The sequence below is a fragment of the Empidonax traillii genome, unplaced genomic scaffold, assembly GCF_003031625.1.
Source record: "Empidonax traillii isolate 1590-97213 ecotype Southwest subspecies unplaced genomic scaffold, ASM303162v1 scaffold20:size5563877, whole genome shotgun sequence".
Taxonomy (NCBI): domain Eukaryota; kingdom Metazoa; phylum Chordata; class Aves; order Passeriformes; family Tyrannidae; genus Empidonax; species Empidonax traillii.
The window spans coordinates 2644347-2658906 of record NW_020955213.1 but is presented as its reverse complement, the minus strand read 5'-3'; the positions used below and the strand labels follow the sequence as shown (position 1 = coordinate 2658906).

The 14560-nt window shown below is 46.7% G+C and overlaps 1 protein-coding gene across 7 annotated transcripts in view; it reads right to left on the bottom strand.

The window, feature by feature from the left end:
- The window catches only part of IL1RAPL2 (interleukin 1 receptor accessory protein like 2), a 364240-nt gene that overhangs the window by 344205 nt on the left and 5475 nt on the right, over positions 1–14560 (bottom strand). For 2 of the 7 annotated variants that reach the window (XM_027898846.1, XM_027898896.1), the window contains exon 1: positions 10906–11023. The exons of 2 other annotated variants lie outside the window; for them this stretch is intronic. The gene's annotated coding sequence lies outside the window, so the exon portion shown is untranslated. Of the gene's footprint in view, positions 1–8145; positions 8160–9438; positions 9593–10317; positions 10339–10905; positions 11024–14560 lie in introns of those variants that run through there. 3 more of the 7 variants (XM_027898887.1, XM_027898870.1, XM_027898878.1) reach the window with 3 other exon arrangements.

Here is a 14560-nt window from a genome sequence, read left to right as displayed (position 1 = left end):
TCAAAACTAATTTTGTGTTCATTTACAACTATGAGGTGATTCAAGATAAAATAGCAAGAGCACACTTAGGCACCTTCGCTGCATTTAAAAACAGGTAGATTGAATCTGAACTCAGCAAGGCCCATCTCTTTCTCACTCTCTCTCAAAGAGGAAGAGATGATTAATTATAAGCTCGAGTCCTCAAATATATGCTTAGCTTGAAGTCACAGGCCTTGAAGTGGCTCGTTATATTTAGACCCAAGTAATTCATCTCCATATCAGATACAGAGTTTTTATCAGGACCCTTATTCTCAGATAAAGAGGGCAGTCATCTGAAATTATTATTTGCACCAAAAGACTCAGCAAACATTTTACAGCAGTTTCATTTAAACAGAAATGCACAAAACGACCTGCATTAGTTGTCAAAAGCAAGGCAAATGAAACAGGATCATTCCTTAAACTCTGGACCACATCTGCCCACCCAGCCCACTCAGAGCTCCCAAACCCTCAACTTTGGGACCCACCCAGACCCCTGTCACCCAACAGGATATAGCAGAAAGAGGGGGCAATGTCCTGCAGTTCACTGCAGCTTATTCAGTTGAATATGAGTTTATTACAACAAATATCCTTCCCTTGTCAGTTTACAACCAGCCTACTGTTGTGTGAAGAAAATGTAAGGATATTTTACATGACAGGAATTATGTTCCTATTCAATTATTTCAGAATTACCACTTAGAACTCAAGTTCTCTTCCTCTCACCTTACTGCACCGCAAGCTATAAACAGGCAGTGGATTTTTTTTTCCTCCCTGAATTCTATGTTCCCGTGGGCACTTTATGCCTATTGATTCCTCACAGTAACTATGCTAAGGCGTTTTCAAGGAATAATATGTGCTGAAGGGTGTCTGACAGTGGTTAATGACAGAATTAGCATTCATTCTTCCCTAACCTCTCCTTGGAGTAACAAAATCCTGAAACAAGCGAGGCCATCCTGACAAGAGAGCTTAAAAAAAAGTAATTGAACTAAATCTTTTGACAGATAATTGTAATGATGTTATGCTAGAATGATTTTCAAGTGTAGCTTTGCAAATTACTTTCTCCACTTTCCTATCTTCAGTTATTACAGCTGAAGTATGGAACTCCTAGGTCCTTTTTCATGTGGGTCTTTCCATCTCTACCCCAAACAAGCTATGCTGCATTAAATACATTTAAAAATTCAAAGCAAGTTCTGCCAACCAATATTAATGTTAAGCAGAGAGGAAAATTCTTGGTTCTGCCAGCATTGATAGGAGTTCTGCTTTTTGAAGTCCTGGCCTCATTGAGGCAGTCAGTCTCTGTACCTCCAAAAAATCAGGAAAATTGAGTAGGAAAAGGGCAAGAAACTACAGCTCTACTTAGTCATTCATAATCAAGCCCAAAGCCTCAGCTTGTCACACCTGACACAACCCCACTAAAGCTCGCATGTGTCACCTTCACCATGCTAGACATTCCACCAGAAGAAGGTGGGGTGGGTCACCCCAATGGGACCCGTGAGTCAGCTGGTTACTGTCCCCAGGCAGCTACAAACAGGCTGTTTGACCTGCCCTCTCACAGATGACTACCAGTAAACATGCAAGTTAACAAAGAACATGAGGTACAATATAAGATCTATCCCCCCCCAGAGGAATGTCCCACAGCCAGAAGAGAGAAAGAAGGTTGTATGTGACCAGGACAAAGCTTCTAAATTTGCTCACAGGCACTGAGCAGCATCTCCCTGACAGATGCTTACTCTGACTCTGCAAACTCCAAGCAGCTGTGAGTAAGGGCTCACAGCTGTAACAAAAACACAGGACTCTGCTGGATACACCTCACAAGAGGGGAACAAGGTTCAGCACTATTCCCAGAAGAATGAAGAAGACATCTTACTTAATAATGATACAGAAATACCAATTACAGACAACTTGCCCAAAATCACTGAGAGGCACAGACTAAAGTGCTTGTTGAGGAGGCTGAAAGAATCACTAATCTAGGCCTTGTTGTGACCTGCCAGGTTGCATTTTTATCCAGATAAGTAAAGGGAGAGACACCATCAGAGGGAGAAGTGTAGGAGAAGCAAGGTGTGACAGCTTAATTCTCCATCATTCCACTGCCAACAAGGGCACCCCTTCCCTCCTCACACTGTTCGATGCTACAGACCACAGATTCAGGCAGCTGTCACAGCGACCTGTAAGCACCCAGCAACTACATGGGGACCAAGCTGAGATGCAGCACAAATTCAGTTCTTCTGATAGAAACCATCCTGACTCCCATATGCTGCCTAATGCCCTTCACCTCTGTTGACAAACTTAGTTCTTCCTTCTCAATCCTCAGAAAACAAGGCTTGGGAAATTGTGTCCCATTTTCTTCATGTACTGCCTGCTGTCCTTCCAGCACCCCCTTCAGCTCGTACAGCTTCTGGGACTCAAAAGAATTTCAAGTGACAAGGTTAGAAGGAGGCACTTAGAAACAAGAAGGAAACCGGAGCATTAGGATTCTGCACAAAACCCAGCACTGAGATTCCCAAGTTCATGCTTTAAATATAATTTAGCTTTGCTCTAATTTCTACCATGAGCTTTGTTTCTGCAGTGTTCCTTTTCAAAAGAAAACAAGAGAAGTGGTGCATGTGTGCACTCAGGCACACGTCTGTGCACAGGCTGAGATTTGCTGACACACCACGAGGCTCTGTAGGTTCTGGTTTCTCCACAGAAGCTGCGATGCAGAAGGCACTCATTAAAAACAGCAACCCACCTCTTTAGTGATTGCCAATTGTCAGGTTTTGTTGCTCAGAAATCTCACAGAAATAAATTACCATTTTCACCCCACACACAAAGGATGAAATGGCAACAGTAATTCTTTCACTGTCTGTACAGCATGCTAGATAGCGACTTCTGTTCGTTTCTTTGCAAACCATTTCCCCACTCTACTTTTTAAGGCTTTAAATTTTAATATGAACTCTCTCTCAGGTCTTCTCTTTTGCCAACACACCACACTAAGCTGTTTGTTACTAAAAGATTCTCAGGCTATATAATACGTTGGTTGGATGCAATCCCCAATGGACACCAGATCCTTTTTGTTGATCCCTCAAACACAAACAAAAAATACTTTGGATCAGAGATGCATGTTAGCTCAAATAATGTATCTTCAGCTCTGCTTGATATGGGTCATGCAGTGTTCTATGCTCTGCTGCTCAATGAGCATCAAAGAATATTTCATTTTGCCTAATTCACTGTGCATCTTCACCATCATAACCAGCCACTTAAGTTGTCTAAATACACAATGAACATTAATTCTACAAGGCAGTGTGCATTCAGCATTTATCTTGCTGGATCTAAGCCTCCATTTGGCTCAGGTCTTTAACTAGACTCACATATGGCTCATTCTCCTTGTCCAGCTGAAATTTTTAAGAGAAATTTAAAAATGAGGGAAGCATGGAGGGTACCTGTCAGTGCTCGTGTTGTGCAAACTGAAAGTAAACATCAACAATGAGACAACATCTGGGATTATTACTGGCTCAGCAGCGTATCAGCTGCATGACAGCATACAAGGAAGAAACAAGGTCTTGTCCTGAGGAAGCAAAGGGAACCACAACTAAATACACAAAGCACCTGACAAGGTTACAGTACTGACCTGTAATGATTCCTCTAAAGGCTGAACGTCTGGGTGCAAAAGAAAAGACAAAAATTGTAAAACTCACAGATCTTTTGGGATGTGATGGGAATCTTGTCAGTTATTTCAGAAGCAACAAACAGCAAGACCCCTTAGGTGTGAACACCGAGGTTTTGCTTGAAAGACTGCAATGCTTTCACTAAAAAGTTAAGTATCTTCTAAATGCCAGTCATAGAAGATACTAAGAACAGCACCTTAAAGTTTCAAAAAGCTTCTTATAGTGTAAAACAAAAACAAAAAAATGGGCTTCACTGCCAAGCACAAAAGAAAAATACTGTGAATGGCCACCACCCCAGAAATTCCCCTTTAACATGTCTGGCTGAAGAGGGTAGAAGTGATTTTAGTTGTGTTCAAGTGGCAATCAGACTCAACACTATGACCTAACTGCTGGCTGGCCCTGTAGAGAAAACCCTGGAAGCATTAACACAAGAACCTTTTCCATAAAGAACTTTCTGATCCAATAGCCACCTAAAATAGTGCTCATTTGTGGTAAAAGAAAAAAAAAAAAAAGTAGGAAATTGAAAAATCCCATGACATATTCCAAATACAGATAAAGATTCCAAGATCTGCAGGTTTAAAATGCTAACAAGATTGATGAGCATACGATGCATGCACTCATCTAAATCTCTACTAAGAAAATTCAACAAAAGCTTGAGCAGTCCATTCTAACAGATTTGTGAACAAGAAGAACTAGGACTCCTCAGCACTGATTAGCAGATTGAGTTCTATCAGCTCACACCACACACTGACCTCGATTCCCTAAGCAACTCACTCACACAGAATTCAAGTTCATTATATCTTCAAATTGGATTTTAAATCCCTCAATTGTACTTGACCCTTATTGCAGAAACTCCTGCACTTGGAAATGCAGAGAGCAACTGTAAGGAGGAACAGGACTGACAAAGGAGTGTGAAAGTTAACTATTGTTTTTTTAAGCCTCATGCCCAGCTGCACCATCAGTGATGTAGTGATTCAGCACTACCCTGGATTCAGCAGAGAACCAACTATTGTTCCAGCCTTTACATTGCAATATTCTAACTACACATCCCAGGGAAGATGGATATGCTTGTCCAGTATCACAGCTTTTAAATTTGAGTAGTCCAGTCCTTTTATAGACATTCAAAGTGAAATACGTGTTGTGGGAGGAGGATTACAGCTGTTCTGCAAGCCCTCATGGTTTATGAGGTCAACATAATGGATCAATTAATTTACAGCCTTTTTTTCCCCCTAGAGTTGAAGCTACTAATATTCTACATATATTTACTTCTGCAGATTGTGGTTTAATCAATACAGTACTTCAGGCAACATGAAGTACTGTAGGAAATGTAAAGACTGTCAGACCCAGAGAGTTTAGGTTTACAGAGTGGGGCTTAGCCTCTCACCACCTTGCAGAAGTACTTAAAAAATTACAGAAAAGCCAGCTGAGGGAGAGAAGAAAACATGAAGACAGTCTACACTTGGAAAGCTAAATATGTACCCTTGTACTGGGGAACAGGGAATGATTTTAAGAATCATCTTAAATCAGCTGAAGTCCTAGAACTGACACAATTACAGCAAGACAGTTCCCAAGCTGCAGCAGTAATCAGAGCCACCCAAGGGGAAAAAGGAGCCCCAGCCATGAAGGACCACGTATGCTTCCCAAAGCTGAGAATGTTGCTGGGCACTGTCCCAGAAGGGCAGAATTCTTCTGGGCAGAGGCAAACTCAGAGGCTGTCTCAGACTCAGCCCACCCAGCCCACCCTGGGCTGTGGAGAAGCTGCACTCAAAGAAAAAAAAGGACCCTGAATCCTCCTTTTCAGAACTCTGGGGTAAAAAAAAAAAAAAAGTTCTTGATGAGAACTCTTAGGCTTCAGAGCTGCTGATAAACCTTGTAAATTCCAGAAAACCCATGACTTCCCCTGACTCCAGCTCTTCACTGACACCCAGAACAAACACCACTGCTCAGGTCGTGGCCCTTTTCTCCTGAGTGCTTTAGACAGCCCTGTCAATGATCACAGGTCCTCTCTACAGAGCCTCAACTACAAAAGGAGAAGACATTTCAGATGAAAAGAGATGAGAAAAGACCATTTTCACCCACACCAATTTCACTCACTGCGCACTGCTCTTATATCAATAAGGAAGTCTGTCCGATTCACAGCTGCCTATGCAGGAGCATTATTAAGCCAAAAGATCAGATGCTTTGCTTCTTTCATACTCACACCAACCTTGCTCCTCCAGCAGCTTTTGCAGAAAAGCTATTAAAAATGGAGAGAGACAGTTCAAAAAGAGGTCTCAGTCCTGAAAGATCCCTATCCCTCCTCTTGCCCCCATGCTGCTTCTCTCGTTCCCCTGGTGTTCCTCAAGGCTCATTACGGAGGTGCTCAGCAGAAACAGAACTAGATTTTAGACTGGGCTGCCATCTGCATGCTGAAATGTTCCCTGCTTTTATAGAGAAACTGCTTTTACAGTGCCTTAAAACAGCCCTCTTTCCAGGACCACATAGAAGAAGGACTGCAGCTATAACTGTCAGCTGTATTGACATTGTATCTGCTCCTATATACACACACACCTCTGCAATATTAACACAATAACAATATTTGCACTATTCATGGCAAAGCTGATCCACATTCACTCCTGCACGTTGATGAAACAAGCTCTCAGAGAACACAACTCTGCACGAGATGTGCTCAGAAATTCATTCCCTGATCTCGTTCGTGGCCACATGCTTCCCTAACTAATACCTAATGCTCAAAGAAGGCAGAATTAACAGAAAAAGATGACATACCAGCTGTTACACTTCTTATAAAACACTCTTCTACAGTTTTCCACTTAGAAAACACAGATCCAGAGAAGCCAGGCAGGGCACTTTGCCGTCAAGCAGAGGCAAGTTGCTTTCACTGAACCCAGCACAATCTCAGTACATTAAAGTGATAAACATATTCTTGATGGGGATTTTTTTTTCCCCCTTACATAACCAGAGTCTGGCCTTTACATATACACACTGCCATATTTATCTGGGTGAAAACAAGAATGTAAGCAAACAAACAATCCCCTCCCCAAAATCTGAGATTCATGAGAAACTGCTTAGAGAATATTCCTTCCACATATTTATGGAAATCTTGAAAACAATGGGGTTTTGTTCTGATGCAGCCAAAATCAAAGTAAAATACATACTTTATGTGCCCTGAAATTGCTCTGTCAAATAGACATCCTTGTTAATTTAATTTTTACATATAACAATGAGAAGAGGGGTGGAAGGAACTCTCTGTAGTGCTTTTGGGGTGGAAAGGATCAGCCAAAGCCCCTGCAGAAGTTTCTAACACACAGTTTCTCTCTCACCAACTTTGTCACTGAACATAATCCATCCCTCAGTCCACCACCTATTCCAGGAAGGTTTACCTGGATCTGGTACCAGGTAGAGGTACCAGAGGAAACCCTAACCATCAAGGCTGGAAAAGAGATCCTATTTATTTTCAGCAAGGGCAAGGTCTCTTCCCTCTGTCTTCTTTTCAAGGCTGTTTAAAGGAAGATTTATGTTTAGTTGGACATCCTGAAAAGCAAAATTGCCTCTTAAAGTGCCTCTTTATTTTGTGATACACTTTAAATGTTCACTCCCTTTTCCAGCACTAAAGACTTCCTGATAAATTACTCAGATTCACATTGTTTGAGGAAGGCTTAGAAACAAAGAACAGACGTGGTTTCCCATACAGCCCTTTAAGGCTGTTTAATAGTTGTTCACGATTTAGGATCCCTTGATGTTTTCAGCTTGAGCTTCAGTTTGAAGTGAGAGATTATTCAGAGCATGAATGTTTTGGAGAGCAGGAAAAGTTCATACATTATACATGCTTTATTTGTACTTCTTAAGGAGAGTACAAATTCTCAGCCCTTTCCCTCAAATGCAGAGATCCAGGCCACCAGCCCCAGACATCCCTGCCAGCTTCCCACCTCAGACAGCCCCCAGCCAGCAGGGATGGCTGCCTGCACAGGCTCCTCAGAACTTTTCCTCTACCTCTGGTCCCGCAAGAGTATCACAACCAGGATATAGAAAATCTTGAACTAACAGCCTCTTCCTGCCAAACGCCACGTAGAAGACACTCTTCTCCTTAGTTTTAACTGATTACTGTAACATGTACCCTTCTCTCTCAGGAAACAGCTGTAGTCAGGGTAAAAATTACTCTGCCTATGCAAACAAACCAAATCCCCTTACAGACACATCCCAGCCTGAGAGCCTGGATGCTCCTGTCGTCTTCAAGCAGGCAGAGCATCCCAAGGGGTATGGGCCTCACATGTTGTCCCCATTCCCTCCTCTTTGCTCTCCCGCAGCCTGTCTGCATCTCTGCTGTGCTCCTCACACACACACTGCTCCACACATAGCTGCTGTTACCTGTGCCGGGAACTGCCGCCAGCAGCTGCACCTCCCAACACCCTAAACCCTCCATGGCTCGAGCTTACAGTGGCGAGGGACAACACCCATGAGATCCTGAGCCCAGCAAGAGTGCTCCTACCTGCCTCTGCTTCCCCACTCCTCTGCAGCCTCACCTGGGCTTAAGGCTGCGAAGTCCAGCGTCTTCTGAGGCCTCCAGTCCCCATCAAATCAGGAAACTTCCTCCTCCCTCTCCCACACCACCAATGTCTGCCTGATCAGAAGTGATCTGTGCCACAAGAACAGCCTTTCTGCTGAGCTTACCTTCGCCCCACCAGCCTATGAATCCCTCCAGACACTCACAGGCTCTTTTTTGATTTGACTTCTATTTGGAGAGTGGTCACTCCCCACACACTGGCTTCCAACAGCTTCAGCTGCTGCACTGCTTCAAAGTGCAGCCATCAGACTGGCAGCTCTGAAGTCTAAAAGGCTTTCCATTGCTCTGCAAGACACGGAGCAGTTCAGACAACACTGGCTGATGCCACATATGCACAGAGGCTCCAGCAATTGTGTGGCATCCACTAAAATTGACTCAAGCTGGCTAAGTGCATCAATGTGGCACACCTGGCCTTTCTTACTTCTCATACAAGCAAATCTTCTTCTCTTTTCCCTCCCCTCCCCATTTTACTGGTAAAGCATCAATCATGAAAAAATTTGAAGATGAACCTCCTGTGAGCTTCTAAGCAATGTGAAAGTAAAAGGGTGGTCTGCAGAGAACTCCTGAGCCTTACAAATGGAACAAAGATTCATCTCTCTCCTGTGCTCACCTGCAGCCCAAGCAATGAGGGGAGTACAAGGAAGTCTTGTTACCAGCTAGCTGAACGTTCCCAGCTGATCGCCCCTCCCTGGTACCCAGGTGCGGGCCAGAAGTGCACACACCCAGGCACGCAGGATATGTGCTTTCTAACACCCTTGGTCAGCAGCTAGAGAGCTTTAGTTCAGTAGAGGAAGGACTCCCCTCGCAGATTCGGATCTGGAGCACGCTGGAGGTGCAAGCTGCTGCCTAGCAACACAAGCACTCTGCATGGAGGTCGGACCATGCCCCAGTCCTCCCACTGCAACAGGTCTCCTATGCCCAGAGAAACATTCTCAGAAGGATGTAATCCTTAGTAATTTCTCAGAAAGCCATTCTGCACATCACCAGTTACAACCCTTGCTTAACCGCAGACTCGCCAAATCCCGAAGAACATTGCCTGTGCCTTGGTGAACTGCCAGAACTCTTTACTGCTCATGTTTACTGCACACACATTACACCCTGCCGGCTTAGGGAGCCCAAAAGCCAGAATCCCAGCAGGTTCCACTGTCTCCTCTGCAGTCACTCTATTGCAAAGCAAGAGCTTGACTCACTATCAGGCAGCTTTCCCCCCAGACTTACCTCCTGCCTCGGGTCTGGCATGAGCAAAGCTTTTCAGATACCATGTCCTCCTCAAGCCCGCTCCTGCCTCTGGAGAGAAGTCCCTTCCCATGCACTACACAGAAGCAGGGCAGGCAGTCACCTGCTCTTACAGATATCACAGACTGCCAAGCAGCCACACAGCTTTATCCCTGATGAGAAATAACATCCCCTTTTAGGCACAGACAACAAGCATTTGGGGCGAGTGCCTCTCTCAGGTGTGAATGCAACCATAATCACACAGCACCTGAGCACCCTGAAATAGCCCTTGCCCACTGTCCTTCCCTCCTCCCGCAGCAGGTCACCTCGCCTTGCACCCAGCTCTAAGAACACTCTGAAAAACCTCAAAACTACCTGCACTCTGATGGTACTATTGTAACACCCACAAACTGCACACACGCACTAAAAATATAAATATGTTTTTAAAATAATCAGGATAAAACTAAGACAATATAAACACAGGAGCACGACAAAGTGCTGTCTCCTGCCACGATGGGTTTTTCCCCATAGTACAAACCTAAGTGTGCATCTTAACCCAAAAGGACCAGAAATTGCCCAAAGCACACAAACCTTACTGTAACTTTGAGAAACCGCAGCTTACAGCATTTTCTATCAGAAACTTTTGATTCTTCGAATCCCGGCAGAGACAGCAGCCCAGGGACAGGCTTTTTCAAAACACCCGCTGAGTCAATTGTTTGAGACAGGTTTTGTGCCCTTTAGCAGGTTTCCATCAGACCCCAAAGGAAACCAGAGCAGCCTTATTTGCCACGGAATTTTCGGAGGCAGCGAGAGGTTTGAAGTTCCAGTGTTCCGGACCCACCGCGGTACCTCAAATCAGCCAAGCCTCCAAAGAACCGGTACCTCTTCAACAGGCTCCACCGCGCTGCAACATCCCAAAGGGCAACTGCTCTCGTGCTCTTATTTTAAATCCCTGGCAGCAACACTTCTCCCGGGAAGCCCCACGCGCGCTCGCAGCGCTGAGTGAGAGACCCTCGGTACTAACCCAGACTGCCCTTCGTGACCGAAAAACCCTCTCAGCGCCTCCAGAGTCTCAGGGCTCGATCCGAGGAGCGGCGGAGCGGCCGCGCCAGCAAGGACGGACGGACGGCTCCGGCCACGGCCCCGAGCAGCCGCTCCGAGACCGGCGGAGCCGTGGGACGGAGCCGGAGCTGCGGGTGTTCCCTGCCCGGAGCCCCTCAGGAGAGCGGCTGCACCAGCGGGACTCCCGGGGCTCCCTCCTCCGGCCTCGGAGCTGAGGGAGGGATGCAGCGGCAGCCGCATCCCCTCAGCCCCGTCCCGCGCGCGGCGGCGGCACCGAAGGGCGCGGCGGAGAGGACTCCTCACACCCGAACTTTTCTTTTTCTGAGGGAAGATTTTTTTTTTCCTTTTTTTCCTTTTAAATTAAAAAAAAAAGGAGCTGCCGCGAGACGCGCCGCGCGCAGGGCTCACCTCCCAGCGGATTCCCTCTAGGTCTCCATGCCGGGCGTCCCCCCACGTGCCGCGGAGGCAGCGGGAGCTGCGGGCCGGCGGTGCCGGGAGGGGGCGGCCCGTGTGCGCGGAGCGCGGCTCCCGCCCGTGGGGTGGCGGCGGAGCGGGATCAGGATCAGGATCGGGACGGGAGCGGGGCCGGGACCGCGCGCGGCAGGTGCGCCCGCCCGCTCCGCGCTGCGAGACGCTGCAGCGCCCCCTGGCGGCCGCGCAGCGCCAATGCACTGCCCCGGCCCCGCTGCCCCCGCGGCGGGACAGCCCGGCCCGCATCCACACAGGGACCCCACAGAGCCCCGCAAGGCCCCGGCGGGGAAGGGGCTGTCGGTCCCATGAGGGGCCGCGATCGCGGCAGAAGAAAACGGCCAAGAGAGGGATGGAGGGAGCGTCCCCGAAGGGATGCGGAGATGTCGCCCCTTCCCAGGGGTTCTGGTAAGGCTGGGATGGGAACAGGGGGCATTGAACCTCCCCGCACTCGGACAGCGCGCGGTGCCTGCGCAAACCGGGGCTCCCGAGGGCTGCAGCGAACACGCAACATCCCTCCGGGAGCAGCACCCGCGGCCGTTCCTTCCCTGCCCCGGCAGCCCAGGGTTGGCCTCGGGCTGCCCGCACCCCGCGCATCGGTTTCAGTTCGATGGAGAGCGGTGCGATTCGCCCCAGGGGTCACGGCATCTGCACTGAGCGGGGAGAAGCCGCTTTCAAACCCGCTGCACATTTTTGCACCATCATTAGCATCGATTTAACCAGCCTTGCCTTGAACTGGACCAGGCTAAGTTTCTCTTCCCTAACTCTGCTTCTGACATGGTACATCCATGCTTCCCACAGCACGGTAGCGTTATTTTTAGTTTCCCTGGGCTGCTTTTTATTCGCTTTTAAATAGCTCAGAATAGCTCCATGCAGAACATAATCTACTTCTGCTTTTTGCTCAGATTCACGGGAGGACCCAGTTTTGTCACGCAACTGTGATACGGGCAGAAAAATCACGGGCCAAATTCCTGTAAGTGCACTTCAGGTTCACGTAAGCGGCACGACTTTATGGTGCCGCTGCTGGGATTGACTGGTGCTGTGGCACAGGGCGAGCGATCGTCACTCCTGCACGTCCCCTATTCTGATCTCATCTCAGCACATTGTGGAAAATAATCCCTTTCACAGACAAGGGTAGTATTCCATACAGCTGTCAGTCTTTAGGTAGGCTCACGAGGAATGAAAAGAGGAATGTGGTACTCATGGAGTTGAATATAGAGCAGAAGAAATGAACCTTCAGAGGAATTGTAGGAAGAGCCTGCCATGCACCAGGCCTTAGGGTAGTTTCCGATGTACCACTAAAGAAGTAATGAGATCTGCTTTGGCCTTTGTTTCTGACCTCCTTTTTGCTGCTGTTTTTTAATGTGTGGCAAAGCTGGCCAGCGACCCCAGCTAAGACATCCCAGATGCACTGTGTGTTGTAGACACACACACGAGAAACAGAGAATAATGCAGCTGATCCTGAAAAAAATAGGAGAGACAGAAGTTATTCCCACTGTCATACCTGTACATACCCGGAAAGGATGTCCAAAGAGACTGGTGAGCTCAGGCAACATCAAGCAGTAAGTGTGTGGAGAGCCAGGAACCAAGTGCATCACCTCAAATCCTATTTGGTTCTCCCATCCTTGATTAGCTAAATCTTTCCAGTCTTTCTGCTAACCAAATTACTGCATGCCAGAGGATTCAGTGAAAAAGATTGTTTTCCGCTGTCAGTTAGCTTTGGGAGAGTTCCGAGATACACCTTCTTAATCAATTTTAATCAATCTATGTGTAGACTCACTCTGTGACAATTAGATTGTAGCCAAACATCCTTTCCTGACAGCCACCAATGGAGGCTGCTTTCCCAGCTGCTCTTTTCTCATTTCCCAAGGACAGATGTCAAATAAGAGAGGTTTGGTTTGACTTTAAAAAGCCAAAATTAAAGAGCTTCTACATGAGCAACTTGCTTGGCAGGGCTGAGGTACAAAGTAAGCAGCCTCCAGCAAGAAGAAGGTAGGTGGGGGGGCATAGATTGCCCTAATAAACCCTACCACTAACACAGCTGCTTCCAGAAGAGACCACCATCCATGTTGGGATCAGGAGACCCTCAGTCTTTCCATGAGCCTCTGCTTCTGAATCTACATGATTCTCACATCTTTCTTTCCTGAATGGGAAGATGACAGGATGAGAGGATTTACAGCTGAGTAAAGTCACACTTATTGACTTTATGTCTAGTCTTTTGTATACAGCAGCACAGATTCAGGTCTGATCTCTGGGAAATATGGCCACACATGGAAACTGTGTGTGCATGTGTGTGTGTTTATGCTCCTGCTCCAAAGAGCCCCTGTGATGACCAACATAAACAAGAGAAAATAAGGCTGACAGCTAAGTCTATCAGTCCATTTCTGAAAACACCACCAGACCTTCCCAGCAATTAACTTCAGCAGTGATGCAAAGCTGACAGATAAACCCTCTGCAGGCACAAGCATCCAGCCTCCCTCAGCCCAGGTCACAATGACACTGACAATGACAATGAACATCACCCACTCCCATGCTGAGTCCACCATCCCCAGCCACTCCGTGTCCTGCTGCCCAGGGGCCCGTGCTCTCTGCAGGATGCTCTGCCAGCAGCACCCACATCACTGGAGCAGAGGCGGAAGAGCTAATCCATGAGGATGTGAGATGCTGATGCTGCAACAGCAGAGCACGGAAGGGAGCTCATCGCAGAGAGACTTGGCAGGGCAGCGTTTACACGGGACAAAAGCCAAAGCAGAGAGTGCCTGTTGGGAGAGGAACGAGTAGGACATTGACGGCCGGATAACACCGGATAAAGGATTAGCTACAGGAAGGAATAAACTGACAAGGAGAGAATCCTGCCTGGCTGGTAGCAGACATGATTCTGATCACCACTTTTCAGGAGACAAACACAGAGCTGCATAGTAACATATTTCCAGTTGAGCTCTGCAAAGAGGGATTTTTACTAGAGTGCCAATTCCCTTCAGTTGCAGGGCCTTGCACAGTAATGTCACTGCCGCTGACTGAAGTTGCACACACATAGTATAAAGCAGCAGTAAACGCCAAGATTTCAAAGCTCATTTTGCATCTGACATTCTCCTGGGTTATTTCAAGTGAAAGATAAATGCACTATCTTCCAGGCAGTAATCTTATTTGATACCAACAACATACACAAGTAGTTAAGTTTGGAATAGGGTAACTTTCTCACTTTTATGCTTGAAAGCTGAAGATAAAATTATTAAACATTTTGCATGTACAGAGTACAAAAAGAGTGACTGCTCCGCATAGGTACATGGATTGGAAAATAAGAATTTCCTTCCCGAGAATAACACGACAGCTTTACAGCAGAGATAACATCTTCATGCAGTAGTCATTACATTTTTGTAAAAGATATAACATATTGACTATTCACCTGTTTCTCCTGACTGGCCAACAGCAGAAATGGAAGCACTGTTTGGGATTAATTAAAATCAGACACAGATCCTAACTTTGCCTTAATCCAGCAAATAGCTATGAAGCTTGCTAGAGAAACTGCTCAAATGGAGAGATCTTTTTCACGTGCAGAACAGTTTGTGGAGCAGGAATGTAAAATCCACTAACA